General features: G+C 62.3%; 1 long non-coding RNA gene across 1 annotated transcript; it reads right to left on the bottom strand.

The window, feature by feature from the left end:
- Positions 1–729: 729 nt before the first annotated feature.
- On the bottom strand, positions 730–1,964 carry LOC117650969. The gene is made up of 3 exons (XR_004588075.1): positions 1,776–1,964; positions 972–1,104; positions 730–890 (listed from the first exon to the last, which is right to left on the bottom strand). It is a non-coding gene; the product is annotated as an uncharacterized LOC117650969 (long non-coding RNA).
- Positions 1,965–16,378: the final 14,414 nt, after the last annotated feature.

Here is a 16,378-nt window from a genome sequence, read left to right as displayed (position 1 = left end):
CTTGCCCGGGCGCGCCGCAAGAGCCGTAAGCGCCATGAGCGCCATAAGCCACCAGGAGGGCCTCGTCAAGGGCCCGGAAGGTCCGATCGGTGCCGAGGCACTCCAGAAGGGCCAGGGGCTCGCCTACGAGTGCCGAGGCCAACAGCTCGAACTTCTGCTGCTCCGTGAGCTGGAAATAGCGGACCGCTTCCGCGAAGCAATCGCGATAGATTGCATAGTTCACCCTGCCGTTGTAATGGGGCACTGCAGGCAGCGCGATGTGCTCGACGCCACCCGACGGCGTAGCTATCAATAGGCCGGACGCGCAATGAGCGGAGCCGTGCACGAAGCGGGCCGAGGACTGCGGGGCCTGCGCGGACTGCGTGGACTCCGTGGACGTCGAGGGCACAGGTTCGGCATGTGGGGCACTGTCCGGGGGCGTGGCGGTGGCGACTCGAATGGCCTGCAGAGCGTGGTCGAGGGCGCACTGCAGCTCAGCGACGCGGGCCTGCAGCCGCCGCACTTGGGCGTTCGGCCAAGGACGCCAGGGCTCTGCTTCGGCACCCTGAGGCGGCGGCTCGGCCGGCTCGGCCGGCTCGGCACTGGAAGAGCGGGAGGGCGCGCGGTCCGTCATGCCGAAGGTGCCGCAGGCCGGGTTCGAAGGGACACGACAAAGCCTCGTCCGCGGGGCGCTCCGTGGGACGCGCCGCCCCACAAAGCTGGAATGTCTCAAATCCAAAGGGGGGAGGGGGACAGAACACGGTGACCCGGCCGCGGACCGGGTATCCGGAACCCGGCACCCGAGACGAGAGACCCAGATAAACAAGCGGACGCGCTGGATGCCCTGGTGGCGATAAATTACGATGCAAAGAATCTAGCTGATTTGTATTTTTTGCGTGCGTCTGAAACACCTGTAGAGAAACAGTATTAAATGGTGTCGCACACATTTGTTTTAGGGCGGGGCACTGTAGAGCTTAACGAAAACCACCAACCTTTCTGAGTGTGACGCGCGGCTCTGCGACTGCCCGTCGAGGAGTCGACGGCTTTGGGGCTGCCTTTGCCGCGGTGCTGCGCCGCTGCCCGGACGGCAGCTTGGCTTCGGGGCCAATCACTGGACTACAGCGCCTGTGGCAAGAACACTGTCACGTCGTTTCATGCTGTTAGGGGGAAAGTCAGCAGCAGTGTTTGCCGAGGACACGCGGAGGGACAGTCTTCATACGATGAAAAGATGAACAGACCTTTACCCGACTTTACCAGCGCGACACAATGACCGTTTTACGCGTCAACACCACAGGCCATTTGGGAGCGCTGGCAGCTGGCCCCCGAGGCGGCGCGCCATGTCGTGGCTCAGCTGTTTGTCGGTCGCCGGACGCTCGACAACTTTCTCAACACTTTGAAATCGCGTCCCACACATCTGATTTAGGGGTCGAAAATTGCAAAGCATTGAGAAAATCGCCAAACTTATCTTGATCTTCCGAACTGCTCCGACCCACAGAGGCCACAGAGGCGTGGAGGCCTGTGGCGCGGCCTCGGGCGCGGCTGAGCTGTCTACACACTTAAATTCTAGCCAAGATGCCGATTTGCAAACTTGCAGGATTTTATTTTGAAGTTGCCATTTGCAGAGTTTGTCCGTTGCAAACTGCTTGTTCGTTTTCATTAGTTAACTTATTGTTCGCAAAATTGCGGGAAAAAAAAAGATGAGTTAGTCAAATTTTCTGCAAGCTGCTGAATGCTTATCATAATGCAATTGCAACAAATTATCACTCGAGGTGATTCTCTGACGCTGTGTATCTCACCTCACTTGGGGGTTGAGAATGATTCGGCAGTTGCTTCGCCTCGTGGGAGGCTGGGGTCCCGCGGCGCGCCGGCTGGGTGGCGAGTGGCACAGATGTCAATCACTCGCCGGAAACACGTCCTGTTGGCGAGTTCCTGAACACACTCCAAATCGCAAAATGTTGGATGGCAAAGTCTATTCAGGAAATACCAACCTGGCTGCGTCCTCCGATGCTCCCGTGGAAGTGCGCGCGTTCGGCCGGTCGGGAGTGGAGCACGAGGTGCACGAGGAGCACGAGGACCACGAGGAAGCACCAGGATCAAGAAGAGCAGGAAAAGCACTTTGAGCAGCAGGACGAGCAGGAGGAGAGCACGGCGAGCAAGGCGAGCAAGGGCAGCGCGACGAACACGAACAACGTGAGGAACACGACCGGCACCAGCACCACGACGAGCACGAGGTACACCAGGATCACTAGTACCAGAGGCACGAGCAGCACGAGGAGGCACGAGGAGCACCACGAACACGAGGACAACAAATAGTATGAGTATGACGAGTGCTACACGCTGAATACGAGTAGCGCGACCACCGCGAAGAGCAGCAGCACGAGCAGCACGAGGGCCAGGAGCAGCACGACCATCTCGATGAGCGCGAGCAACGCGAGGGGCCGGCGTGGCCTCGGGCGCGGACGGCCCCGCGGACGGCCGAGGCGGCCGAGGGCGCCGCGTGGCGCCGCGCGGACTGGCAGAGTGACGGCGTGAGCGGCGAGCGCGGCGTGAGGCAGGCACACCGGACGAGAGCGTGGTGTTGTCCGTCGGGGGCTTCCCTCCGGTCTGGACGCCAGCCCCGCCTGTCGGCCGCCCGGTGCCTTCGGGGCCTTCGGTTTCGCGCCCGAAACAAAGACTGGCGGTCATTGTCGTCGGAGATGAGTGGGAGAGAGATGGGGAGTAGCCTGTAATTGAATCAAGTGAGCCAGTATCCCGGCCTCCCCGCCAGAGGCGGAATAATGAGAAATATGATGGCCGGGATGGGGAGCAGCTTCTCAGTATGATCGCTCATATCGAAAATCGCCAGTTCCCTGAAAGCGCGCCGAATTTCGTTATGCCCCGATGATGACGTCGGTAATGACGTTAACCAGGGGGAGCAGCCTCGGAGGCCTCGGAGCAGCTGGTGTCCGTTTTATCGCATTTTGCTGCGACTCTCCGAGTTTCCGTAGTCTCTTCTTCGGTGCTCCTGGACTTTTCGGTACTCTTCGGTACTCGTCGGTACTCGTCGGTACACTCTTCCGCTCTCTTCGGACTCTTCGGTACTTTTCAGTTCTCGTCCGTACTCTTCGGTAACGAGTCGTAAAACCTTGCGCGCCGCCGCTCCCCCTTTTCCACGGCGCTGGTCGTTGCGTCTATCTGTTTTTGTTTCGGACGAATGTGTTGTTTCGGGCAGGCCAGGCGGGGTCGTTGCACGGAGGGTACGGAGGGGCGGCGCGGTGGGGCGGCGCGGTGGGGCGGGCCGCAGCCTCCGCCGTACCACCTTGCCGCGCGCCGAACCGACCCCGAATGCCGCTGAGCCAGGTATTTAATTACCAGCTGACAAAGTGCATGAGGGTCCCGCCGAGCTCGTACCGCGGTACAGCGAACCCCCATGTTGCTCTGCCCCGCCCCGCCCCGCCCCGCCCCGCCCTGCCCCACCACGCCACGCCCTGCCACGCCCCGCCCCACCCTGTTCGCCGCCCCGCCACGCCACGCGGCCGTGATGAATCGTACTTGCCGTAATTTGAATGTTACGGTCTGCCTCCCTGCTCGCTGCGAGCTCGCTGCGCCGGCCCCGCTAACGCATGGAGCAGTCTAGCCGCGCCCTGCCGCTGCCGCCCGGGCCGGGGGTCGGGGGTCGGGGGTCGGGGGTCGTCGTCGCCGGGTCGGTCGGGACGGCGGGACCCCTCCCCTGCAGGGCATGCCCGCAGGGAGCCTCGCGACAATTTGCATCACGATGTAGGAACACTTGCGTCAACCCTGCGCCGGGCTGCACCTCCTGGCGTGCCGCGCGGTGCCGCGCGGTGCCGCGACGGTCGTCGGTGCACGGCGGCACGGCGGCTGGGGTGGTGTAGGCGGCGAACTGTACCCGTCGGCGCAGAGTACCCCCGGGTACACAACGCCTAGGGCCATAGTACCCTGGGGTACATGACGACTAGGTTCAATGTACCCAGGGGTACAATTCGCCTAGGTGCCACGCGAATGCAAAGAACCTAGGCGAGGAGTATCCCCTCGGCCGGCCGGAGGGGGATACAAAAAGCCTAGGCGCAATGCATCCCCCCCCCCCGGATACAAAAATCGAAAAAAAAAGAAGAAAAAAGGGGGGCCCTTCTCCCACCTCCGCACACAGGTCGGAGGGCCGCCTGCAACTTCGGTGGATCGGGGGAACCGGTGCTTTACAGGCGGCGACCCCAGGGGTTCTCGTCTGTATATGGGCCGGGCTTGAAGGGCGGGTTTGACAGTCTCTCTCTGCCTTGAGAGCCTTTGCTTTTCGCGGGGTGGTCTGTACCAAATGTACACCCGCTGTCCGGCGCTCTCTACCAAATATACAGCTTGTTTAAGGGCCAGCTTCAAAGGACTTATCATCTCCTCCCGACGAATCAAGGAGGACCCACCCGCGACCAATTACGGGTGGCTGGATTGACGGATCGAATACTCCGTCGCTCCAGTGCCGAGGCCAACCCGCCGAAGCGCAGTTGCTTTTTGACACCCCAGCGGAGTGGCCAGGTGAATGTGACTCTGACCACTACGCTATCAAGCTTGTACGTCTGGCGTCGTGTTGGACGACGGGTTTGAGTTGCAGTGGAAGGAAGCCAGTCGAAAAATGTAATGACATGATGGGAGTCGATCCCAGGACCCTACTGCCGGGACCGCACGACTTTTGCCGCTCGCCCACCACGGCCCATGACGAATGGAGCGGCGTGAGGCGGGCTCTTGACGCGACAGGAATGGACCGACCCGGTCAAAATTTCACAAGAAGTTTGGGGAGTCGAACCGCCGACCTCAGCACGGAGAAGCGACGCCTCTACTCCCTAGACCACCACGGCACATGCAGTTTGTAGGCTGAAGTCACGGTTTTCAACCACACTGGGCGAGGCAGTAAAATTAAATGTTAATGTTTGTTAGGAATCGAACCCCCGACGTGTGGGACTGTTCTACGCGGCTCCGCTCTGATGGCCTCGAACCGTTCCACAAAAGAGAGGAAATCGAAAAAAAATATTTTGAGATGCCGGTATTCGAACACCGCACTGTGCAAATGTTAGAGACGTTCGATCGCATTTGTACAGTGCGGTGTTCGAATACCGGCATCACAAATTTTTTTTTCGAGTGCGGCCGAGTGCCGTCGGCCGTCCGGCCTCGTCGCGCAGGGAGTGGATGTGCCGCAGATTGCCCCGCAGCCTCGCGGTCCCTCGCGGTCCCACGCGGTGCGAGGGGCGGCGGCCGTGAGGCGGGGGCCAACTTTGGAGAGCCTCCCCAACCCCCTACCCTTTCCCCCACCACTCCCAATCCCATAGGCGGGGGGCGCCCGGTAGTCTGGTCAAGATTATGTGCGAAACATGATTCCACATTAAACTTGACTCCGTCCCACCCCTCGCCCTGCTGGCAAGTTGGGGTCATCCCGGGGCGCGGCCAGGCGCGGCGGCAGGATTGGACGCCGGGACGCCGGGGCCGCGGGGGCCGCGGGGGGTGGGGCGGGGGCGGGCAGCGGCCCTGGGGAGAGGGGCCGCCGTCGCACGCCTGAGTGGAGTCGCGGAGCAAAAGACGGGGCCGCCCGCCCAAAAAGGTCCAAGGGAAAAAAACAAGACCAAAAGAAACTAGTCTGGCCGACCCGTCCGTCGCGCGACACCGCGACGCACCGCGACGCACCGAGGAAAGGCGTGGCCAAGGTCGCCGTCGCCGGCCTGGCGCGTGGGAAGGGTAATCCCTGCACGGGGCGGTCGCGCGGCGGCGGTAGAGCGCCGTGCCGGCCAAAAAATTAGGATGCCTCTCTTCTGCCGCCGCCTCATCTCGTAAGCAATTCCCTCCCCAGTCTCCCTCCAGTGCCCCGGTCCCTGCCACCGAGCTCCCCTCCCCTCCCCTCCCCCTTCGACCTCCGTCTCAGACCTGCCCTCCTAACGTTTCAACTTGCTTGCAGTCATACTCCAGGGGATTGAACGCCCAAACTTCTGGCGTTCGCCGTAAGCCCACCCCGCCCTCTCGCGCCGAACGGCCGCTTGCTGTACCAGCCTTCGTCATGGTCGCTTCCGAAGCCCTCCGAGGCCGCGGTCGAGGCCGCGGTCGAGGCCGACGTCCCCACGTGTTCGAGCTCCCGCCCCGGTGCTCCCCGTAAAGCCGTGCCCCTGACAAACTGAGGGCCAGGTCAACTCGGGGGTAACTCGGGGGTAACTCAGGGGTAACTCGGGGGTAACTCAAGGGGAAGTCGGGGGGAAGTCGGGGGGAACTCGGGGGGGAAATCGGGGGGAACTCGGGGGAAGTCGGGGGGAACTCAGGGGCAAGTCGGGGGGAACTCGGGGGGAACTCGGGGGGAACTCGGGGGCAAGTCGGGGGGAACTCAGGGGTAACTCGGGGGCAAGTCGGGGGGAACTTGATCGACTCGCCCAAACACTAGAAATACGCTCCAAACTAGCACCGTTGCCTTTGTCTCGTTGCCCCGATTCTAAAAGTGCCCCTACTTGCCCCTCTAGAGCTCAGCGGTTCCCAACCTGGGGGTCGCGACCCCAAATGGGGTCGCGAAAAAATTTTGAGGGGTCGCGGCGAGGTGGCTGGGGTCGCCTGGGGTCGCGGTGGTTTCCCGGCTGGCCCACACGCCGAGCACTGGCTGCTTAAATGCCGCAAAGTTGATCAAAACGGTCACAAATGTGTGTAAAAGATCGTGTTTTGGGTCGACTTTAAGCATCCACTGCTTCTGATCCGAGGCGGTAAATCGCCCTCCCTCAACGGGCAATTGGTCTTTGGACCTTCCTTTTGCATGCCTTTGTTACGGAGTGCAATTATCTGCCTCAGTTTGGAAGCAGTACTGCCGCAAAGTTGGTCTAAACAGTCACAAATGTCTGTGAAAAATCGTGTTTTGGGCCGACTTTAAGCATCCACTGCGTCTGATCCGAGGCGGTAAATCGTCCTCCGTCAACGGGCAATTGGTCTTTAGACCTTTCTTTAGCATGCCTTTGTTACGGAGTGCGATTATCTGCCTTAGTTTGGGAGCAGTTTTGCCGCAAAGTTGATCAAAACGGTCACAAATGTCTGAAAAATCGTGTTTTGATCAACTTTGTGGCAAAACTGCTCCCAAACTAAGGCAAATAATCGCACTCCGTAACAAAGGCATGCTAAAGGAAGGTCTAAAGACCAATTGCCCGTTGACGGAGGACGATTTACCGCCTCGGATCAGACGCAGTGGATGCTTAAAGTCGCCCCAAAACACGATTTTTCAGACATTTGTGACCGTTTTGATCAACTTTGCGGCAAAACTGCTCCCAAACTAAGGCAGATAATCGCACTCCGTAACAAAGGCATGCAAAAGGAAGGTCCAAAGACCAATTGCCCGTTGAGGGAGGGCGATTTACCGCCTCGGATCAGAAGCAGTGGATGCTTAAAGTCGACCCAAAACACGATCTTTTACACACATTTGTGACCGTTTTGATCAACTTTGCGGCATTTAAGCAGCCAGTGCTCGGCGTGTGGGCCAGCCGGGAAACCACCGCGACCCCAGGTGACCCCAGCCACCTCGCCGCGACCCCTCAAAATTTTTTCGCGACCCCATTTGGGGTCGCGACCCCAAGGTTGGGAACCGCTGAGCTAGAGGGTTAAGTAGGGGCACTTTTAGAATCGGGGCAACGAGACAAAGGCAACGGTGCTAGTTTGGAGCGTATTTCTAGTCTTTGGGCGAGTCGATCAAGTTCCCCCCGACTTGCCCCCGAGTTACCCCTGAGTTCCCCCCGACTTGCCCCCGAGTTCCCCCCGAGTTCCCCCCGAGTTCCCCCCGAGTTCCCCCCGAGTTCCCCCCGACTTGCCCCTGAGTTCCCCCCGACTTCCCCCCGAGTTCCCCCCGACTTCCCCCCGAGATCCCCCCGACTTCCCCCCGACTTCCCCTTGAGTTACCCCCGAGTTACCCCCGAGTTACCCCTGAGTTACCCCCGAGTTACCCCCGAGTTGACCTGGCCCTCAGTTTGTCAGGGGTGACTGGCCGTGATGCGTGGGATGTGTCTTGGCGTCTTTCTGTCCCCCACGCAGCCTCGTCGTCTCGTCGTCGTCTCGTCGTCGTCGTGCCCCTGCCGCTCCGTGCTCGGGGCGGTCGGGGCGGTCGGGAGGGCTGGGGCGGGCGAGCGTGTTTTCTTGGCCGTGTTTCCTGGGCGGCGAGGGAGCCGAGGACGGCGAGGAGAAAGGGGTCGCCGAGGGACGGGATTGACTTGGACCGGGCGATACAGCACTATGTCATGCAAGAGCGCACCCCCTCCCCCTCCCCTCCCCCGCGGCCCTGGCCTGCACATACCACTCGCTCGCCCTCTGCCCCTCCCGCCCCTCCGCCCTGCGCTGGGCTCCGGCTCCGCTGCTCCGCGCTGCAGTATTGCTTGTAATTCAAACAGATTCCAATACCCAGGAGCCACGTGACAGTTTCACCCGCCCCTCGCTCCCCGCCTCCACCGAGGCAGCTCAGGCAGCCCTCGCAGTCACCCCAGCGGCTGCTGTGGCGCGCTATGTCGCGCTGGCGCTCTGGCGGCCATGGCGAGGCATGGCGACCCCGACCGTGTATGTAACCCGGCATGGCTGGCTGCGTCGCCGCGCTGCCGCCGGCAGTAGTTTGTTTCACATTTGACCACTGTCGCTACTGTCTCTCGCTCTCTCGCTGTCTCTCACACTGGGCGGGTGGTGGTGGCGGGACGCGGCGGGTGGCCGTCATGGAGCAGATATGCACGGGCGTGGACTCGACTGCTTGGCCACTCTAGTTGTCTTAGGACGAAATCTCCCATAATGCAAAAGGAAATTGCACTAGCATTCTAGGGAGATAATCTTTTCGCATTTACCAAGGGTTTTCTTCGAGTGGTACACAGGAAACCCTCTAAGGATTCCGGGCCCGGTTCCAACCCGAGTGGGTGCGGGCACCCGTAAACCACGGGTCCTACGGTACACAGGTAAAAGTCACATCGACATGTCTGCGGCCCGTCAGCGGAAGAGAGCCCGCGGCCTCGCCACCCAGGCAGACTGACAGGCAGGCAGACAGGCAGGCAGATAACCAGGCAGACAGCCAGGAAGACAGCCAGGCAGACAGCCAGGCAGGGACCTTGTCCGTGCCAAGTGCCCCGGGCACCAAGTGTCACGGACGTCCAACTAAACGGCACGTCGACTCGATGCGACGCAACGCGACGTCCGTCTGCTGCCTTCGGGCTGCCTTCGGGCTGCCTTCGGGCTGCCTTCGGGCTGCCTTCGGGCTGCCTTCGGGCTGCCTTCGGGCTGCCTTCGGGCTGCCTTCGGGCTGCCTTCGGGCTGCCTTCGGGCTGCCTTCGGGCTGCCTTCGGGAGTCCTTTTGTCTGGGTCGAGTTGACGGGAGTGCCCAGTGTCCTAAAGCATGAGGCCGGACTTTGCCGGCCGGACTCTGAGCTGTGCTGCGGAGTGCGGGGCCTCCATGGCGGGGCTGTGGGACTGCGGGGAGGGGCACGCGAGGCCGCGCCGCCGCCTCGGCCGAGTGGCTGCGCGCTGCGCTGGCTCCCCACGCCCCAGGGCCCCGGGCCGGCCGGGAAGGCGGCTTGCATCTTTTTCTTTGGCCGCTCGTTAGTCCTGTTGCTGCTCGGGGCGCTCCCCCTCGCACCCCCACCCTGCCCCATGTGAGCGCCCCCACCCCCTCCCCTGGAATCGCCTGGCCATGGCCTGGCGCAGCGGGCCCGTCTCGCCCAGGTCTAGACAGCTAGGGTCTAGCCTGCCAGCACAGGGCTTGCAGGGCGTGGCGCGGCGCCGCGGGGCGTGGCGTGGCGCGGCGGGGTGTGCTGGTCCCCGGGGCGTGGCGTGGCGGGGTGCGGCGTATCGACCGGCCCTAGGCCCCCCTTCCGCCCCCCTTCCCCTTCCGGCCCTTTTTCCCCCTGTCTCTGGTCCCCCTCTCGCCCTCGTCCCCTCTCGCCCCCTCGCGAGTTCTCGTTGCTTTTCCGTCCCGCCGTTGCGGGTGGGTCTGTCTGGATCCACTCTGACGCCCTGGCCAGCAGACTGATTCCGATTGTCATTTTGGTCGCCCTGTCTCTCGCCGTCATGGAGCATCCCATAGGTGCGAGACAGACAGATGACGAAAACGACTCTCGGAATCAGTCTGCTGCCATGACCGAGGCCGTTCTTGGCCGTTCATGGCCGTGCATACTCCCAGCATGGAGTGGCCGAAAAGCAAGTAGAGCCGATAGCCCTCCCGGGAACGCAAAGCGCCACTCGGAACAATTCGCTCGTCCACGGCATGAGATAAGTGCCTCACTGCCGATCCCCGCGTTCGGCACCTCTGCGTCCTGCCCCCGCCGCCCGCGACACCAGCCCACACCTTCGGCTCTGACTCGCAGGTCCGACTTGCTGATGCACTTTGGCTGCAATCATCGAGTGAGACAGGGGAGACGGGGGATTGGATGGCCGCTCGCGTGGTTATTCGCTGTGTCCTTTCCGCCGGCCTCTCCGTGACGCTGCCGTCTAGGCCGCTCCCTGACGACTCGCATTCTGAGCCTCGCTTGCGTCCATACGGAAGGCCCCATGCGTGCGAGAGAGACACAGAGACGACTCTCGGGATGGCTGTGCAGACTCCGGCACACCGACACTCCGACGACGCGGCGCGGCGCGGCGCGGCGCGGTGCACTTCCATGATGAGGCGCGCCGGCAGCGCGGCAGTGGATTACTTTCCCGAGACCTTTCTCGCGGCGGCGCGTCTCCGTGGCCTCCGCGGGGAGGGCGGGGCGGGGGGCTCGAGGGGCGCGATGAAAGGGCTTCACTCCGACGGGCAGCAGCCACAGCCATTTAATAATGCCATTTATTCGTCTTTGACAAACGTCGTGGGCGGCGCGGCGGCTGGAGGGCTGGCTGGAGGCTGTGGGTTGTAGGCTGTGGGCTGTAGGGCTGTAAGGCTGCAGGCTGGGGCCTACACTGGTAAAACTATGGGGTAGTATCACGCCTTGAGCGTACAGTCTGTGCGTTCTTCTTGAAGCGTTCAAGAGCTCAGGCACGCCTTTCCTCCTATCTAAATGCATGAGGGAACTGCCTTGAAGCGTAGTTGTACGCTAAGGGCGTAAAGTCTTGAAGCGCAGTTCTACGCTTGAATGAAGCGTTACACCTACGGTCTTAAAGCGTAGTTCTACGCTTGAGTGAAGCGTAGAACTACGCTTTAGTTTTAGCCGTGGGAAGGCTGTAGGCTGGGTGGTCAGTACAGTGCGCCGGGTGGTCCGAAGGCCGAGAGGCCGAGGGGTCGTCCCGGACGCAGCCCAGTCAAAGCCGTCTGGAAATAGGCGCGCCGTGCCCGGCCGAGCTGGCACACGACTAGGGATCCCTAGTCGTGAGAGCTGGCTGCCGATTGAATGCGTGAAAGGAGGCATGGAGGGCGGCCTTGGCCAGCGGTGCGGTGGGGAGCGGCGGCCGGTCCTGCATGGGGTGCTGAGGAGTATGATAACGGAGGGAAATTTCCGGCATCGAGCTTCGCAAGTCAGGCCGAGGTACGCCGCCATGGCTAGCCAGTGGAGGGGTCCGCCCTTGGGTTCGCCTGTCGTATCGAAGCATCGATGGGCCCGCCGCCGGTGGCTCACAAAGAAATAAATTGGGAATTTGCAAAGCTAGCTCTGAAAAAAAAAACCCAATTGCTTAATTCGTAAATCAACGAAGATTCTACGTAATTTTGTACGTAAACGTTTTATAGCAGTGGATCTGCAAAGGATCTTCGTAAATTACGAAAAACCGTCCTTCATTTAAAATATTTTTTTCCCAGAGATACCTTTGTTGATTACTGAGAATTATTTCGGTGTACCGTAGTCCGCAGTCCGCGAGGCAGGTGTTCAGTGCCATCCACTTGGCTATCATCGCCCCTCGGCGGGCGGTGCGGGGGAGGCTGGCGGAGCGCCGGCGCGCCGTGTCAAGGGCTGTCTGGCGGCCCCCTCCAACCCCCACCCCCCCCCACCCCACCCACCCCACCCCACCCCACCCCACCCCACCCCCCCACCCCACCCCACCCACCCCACCCCCCCGGACCGGCTAGACACCGCCGCACCGCCGCACCGCCGCACCGCCGCGCGCTCCACCGTGTTTATCAAGGCCTAGCCGCCACCCGCCACTACTGCAGTCGCCGCGCCGAGCCGAGCCGAGCCGAGCCGAGCCGAGCCGAGCCGTGCGGAGCCGAGCCGAGCCGAGCCGAGCCCCGAGGTGGAGATGCGCGACTCTTGTAAAATTAAACCTGTCTGGAGCCTGGGGGCTGGGGCTGGCTGGGGCTGGCTGGGGCTGGCTGGGGTTGGCGGGGGCTGGCCCGGGTCGTCGGCAGGATTACGCAGCGCGCGACGCGCCCCGCCGCCCCTGGGGAAAGGGTGCTCGGAGCAGTTAGTAACTGTATCGGTTTTCCACATCGCTTCCCGTTCGAGACTTTTCTCCTCCTGAGGCCGCGGAACGTGACAGCGACAGCGACGTTGGCTTGCTGACCGCTGCGAGACTGCCACGCCACTCCACCGCGGCACAGCCAGCACCGCCAGCACCGCCAGCACGGCACGGCCTGTCCCGTAATCCCGCCCTGTGCCCTGGCATAAATTACTCCATACACCCGATTGATTTATCACTCGATTCCCCTCCGCGCGGCCCTTCCGCTGCCTGCCTGCCTGCCTGCCTGCCTGCCTGCCTGCCTGCCTGCCGGCGCTGAAATGGTGAAGCAGTCCGCAGGATTGTTCTGGTGCAAAAGCCAGAGGGGCAAGAAAACGGGGACGGGGCCGCGGCCCTGGGACGGGGAGGGACTGCAGCAGCACAGCCAGCGACTGGGGTGGGCACCGAGGCCGGCACCGAGGTCGGCACCGAGGTCGGCGGCGCAGAGGCCGCGTCGGCGCCGAGACCGTATTTTTGCAGCGCGCCTCGGAGCGCCTCGGAGTGTCCCGAGGCAGGGCCGCGAGGGCCGCGCGGTGCGGCGCGGGCCTTGGACGAGAAGCAGGGCAATGCAGGGCGCCCCGCCGACGCGAGGGCGTGGCGGGTCGTGGGGGACGGCACTGTTGGAACTAATCCCACGACGGAGTTGGTAATCCTGCCCGGTGTGGCGCGCGTAATTTCTTTTCGCGGCTTTGGCAAACACTGCTCGGGGCGTGCGTGCGTGGGTGTGCGTGCGTCCAAGCGTGCGCCGGCCGCGAGGTGTGGGGCGTGAAGCGTACACGCTCCCAGCAATCACATTAGAGCATTTCGCCCAAACGCGCGGTGCGTGGTGGTGGAGGGGGGAGGCCGTTTGTCTGGCGGTGCGGGTTCACTCCGTTTTAATACTCATTTTGCGCTGGCCCCACTGCCCCACCCCAGTCTCGCTTCGCTCCGTCGCGCCCGCCGAGCCCCCCGCCCCGCCTCCCCCCCGCCCCGCCAGCCAGAGCGCCGCGCCACTCCGGGACAGGGGGCGCGGGGGGCTGGAGGAGGGGTGTCGAGACGGGGTCGCAGCGCTGCGGCGGGGTGCTCTGGCGATGCGGGCCGCGGCGGACGGTCTGCAGACTGGTTTGTAGTCGGCTAAATGGCCCTGTCTGCCCCCCCGCCTCACCCCGCCCTCACCCCGTCGTCCGGGTGCTGCAACCCCTACCGCGGACCAGGCGGGTTATGGTGCTTCTTACCGTGGCGATGCGTTTTCGGAGTCATTTGCACTCCATCCCATTTTGCTCCGCTAGGCTCGGCTGCCTCGGCCCTCACAACGGGCGGACCGCGAGTAGGCGGCAAAGTAGTTCGGGGGTTCCCGTATCATGATATCATGAACTACTTTGCCTGCTCCCGGGGGCGGCCAAAACTCTTGACGCGTTTGAAGCTCCAGATTCTCGAAATTCAGCGTTGCCTTCCTGGTACGCGGTCTGCGACGTGAAAGGAGGAAATCTGGTTGAACAGAAAAAAATGGCCAAACAGGAAAAACGGTCGAAACAGGAAAAACGGGCGAAAGAGGAAAATCTCAAGCAAACTGACCGTAACAACGCGCCGTGTCCCCGCTGTCTCTCCCCGCGCCGCCCACGTGCCCTGCCGAGCCTTGCCATGAAGCCCGTCTTGGTGTGGGGAAGGCTGTCACCGCGCCGAGGATGCCGTGAGGCCGAGGCCGCCGTGCCGCGGTCGCCGAGCATGCCGTGGTCGGCGTGAGCCACGACGCGGTGCTGCGGCACGGCTGCGGCAGCGACTCGCCTCCACAGTGGCGTGGGCGGGCGTGGGCCGTGGCCGAGGCCGTGGCGTGGCCGAGGCCGACGCACGCGGGCCGCGCCGGCCAGGGCGAAAATGGTAAGTCGGTTTCTGCGGTCCTGTCTGCGAAGTTTCGAGGGGTGGAGGTGGGAGGAGGCGGGGAAGCAAGTTTTCACCTCACCTCTCGGCGGAGCGAGTGTGCGGGGCGCGGGGCGCGGGGCGCGGGGCGCGGGGCGCGGGGCGGGGGCGGGGCGCGGGGCGCGGGGCGGGCGCGGGGCGCGGGGCGCGGGGCGCGGGGCGCGGGGCGCGGGGCGCGGGGCGCGGGGCGCGGGGCGGGGGGCGCGGGGCGCGGGGCGCGAGCTGCGCGCGTGGGGCCCTTAACGGAATACGCTCCGCAGATTAAGGGGGGACATCACTCCAAAAACAGTGCTTTTGTAAAAACGTCATAAAAACCAAACGGAAAGAGAAAAATTGTTCATATTTTAACAGATTAAGTATAAAACAACACAAAGTCAATCCGCCAGCGCAGTACAGCGCTTTCGTTGAAAACACATTTTTGCGTGTTAGGTTAGACCATTTCGCACTGTTGCAGCGCTGGACGCCAAACGGTTTGACCTAGAACATTGAAATTTGGTGACAGCCTTCCTGAGATGTCTGGCTATGGTGGGTACCTCAATCACATTTCAAAAATCATTTTAAGTTGGGTTTGTTACATACCAAAAAATATTGTTCAATTTTTTTAGTCAAAATTGTTTAATTTTAAACGTTAAAAAAATAATAAAAATTGACCAATGCAAATTATTTTGCTACCCACCATAGCGGCATGTCATAGGAGCTTCCATGCTAAATCTCCCCGCTGTAGCTCAAAAACTGCGCCCTAGAGGCCTGCAACCGTTTGCAATTTCATGTTCCGAGAAAAACGCGATCAAAGTTGGGGAAACTGGGCTTTTCCCCTATGCATGTTTGCGGCGCACAACGTACTAAAACTGCAATTTTTTGAATTCCGGAATGCGGTTTTCATCATTCGACGCAGAAAGGAATGGTCTATAATATAAACTGATAAAAAAAAGTTGCAATTTTTGATCATTTTGGAGTGATGTCCCCCCTTAAAGTTGAGTTTGGCGCTGCACGCTGCCCGGCCGCTCGCCCGGCCCACGCCGCCCGCGCGGTCACGCCTCACTCGCCGGTGTTGCGGACGTGGCGCCTTGCGTCGCGCACCCCTCCGTCTTCTGCGCACAGAGAAGCCGTTTCTTGAACCAAGATTGTGATCAAGTAAATTCACTTAATGCGTTTTAAGTAAATCACCTGATGGCAGGTAAAATTCCTGGTTTCAATAATCGGCTGGGTTCGTCTTCCGTCAACGTCTTCGTTCCGTGTCCGGCCGGACGCGCCTCACAGGGAGGGAGTGAGGAGTGAGAGGCTTGCCCCGGGTTCCCGGGGCCGGCAGAGGGCAGAGGCGGCTGCATTATTCGGTGCTGCTGCTCTCGGAATAAAACTGGATTAGAGCTTTGCATTTTTAGCAACCTCCTTAAATTTAATAGTGCGGCGCGGCCCCGGCGAGCACCCTCCGACGGGTACCTATTATAGTCTGGCCAGGTGGGGGCGCAGCGTGGTGTGGCGGGGCGTGGCGGGGCGTGGCGGGGCGTGGCGTGGCGTGGCGTGGCGTGGCGTGGTGTGGCGGGGCGTGGCGGGGCGTGGCGGGGCGTGGCGGGGCGTGGCGGGGCGTGGCGGGGCGTGGTGTGGCGGGGCGTGGCGTGGCGGGGCGTGGCGGGGCGTGGCGTGGCGTGGCGGGGCGTGGCGTGGCGGGGCGTGGTGTGGCGGGGCGTGGCGGGGCGTGGCGGGCTGCACGAATGCACGGGCCAAGCCCAAAGTGGTGCGCATGCCGAGGCGCCGAGGCCCGCGGAGGGCTGGGAGAGGACGCTGAGTTACGCCCTGCGTGGGAAACGCCCGAAATGAGGTGCTATTTGGAGAGGCGAAGGTAAGAAGACTCCAGCCTCGGCTCCCGCGCTGCAGCGCGGCGTGTTTTATGGAGCGCGCTACTTTTACGGCGAACCGCGCCCTGAGCCCTGCGCCCTGAGCCCTGGGCGCTGGCCGCGGACGGGGACCTGCCTGCGTACCCACAACCGCGGGAGTGTTAAAAACTAGCCGTGCCTCGGTGAGCCGCCTCACGAGGGAGTGCCTAGCGAGGATCTGCTCTGTTCAGCAGCCCCCGGCGGCGACGGCGGTTCAAAGTGCGAGCCGCGGAAAGCAGGAGAGAGTCTCTCCAGCAAAGCAACAA

Source organism: Thrips palmi, unplaced genomic scaffold, assembly GCF_012932325.1.
Source record: "Thrips palmi isolate BJ-2018 unplaced genomic scaffold, TpBJ-2018v1 HiC_scaffold_5, whole genome shotgun sequence".
Taxonomy (NCBI): Eukaryota; Metazoa; Arthropoda; class Insecta; order Thysanoptera; family Thripidae; genus Thrips; species Thrips palmi.
Note: the sequence above shows the minus strand (reverse complement) of the source record. Positions and strands in the feature narration are given on the sequence as shown.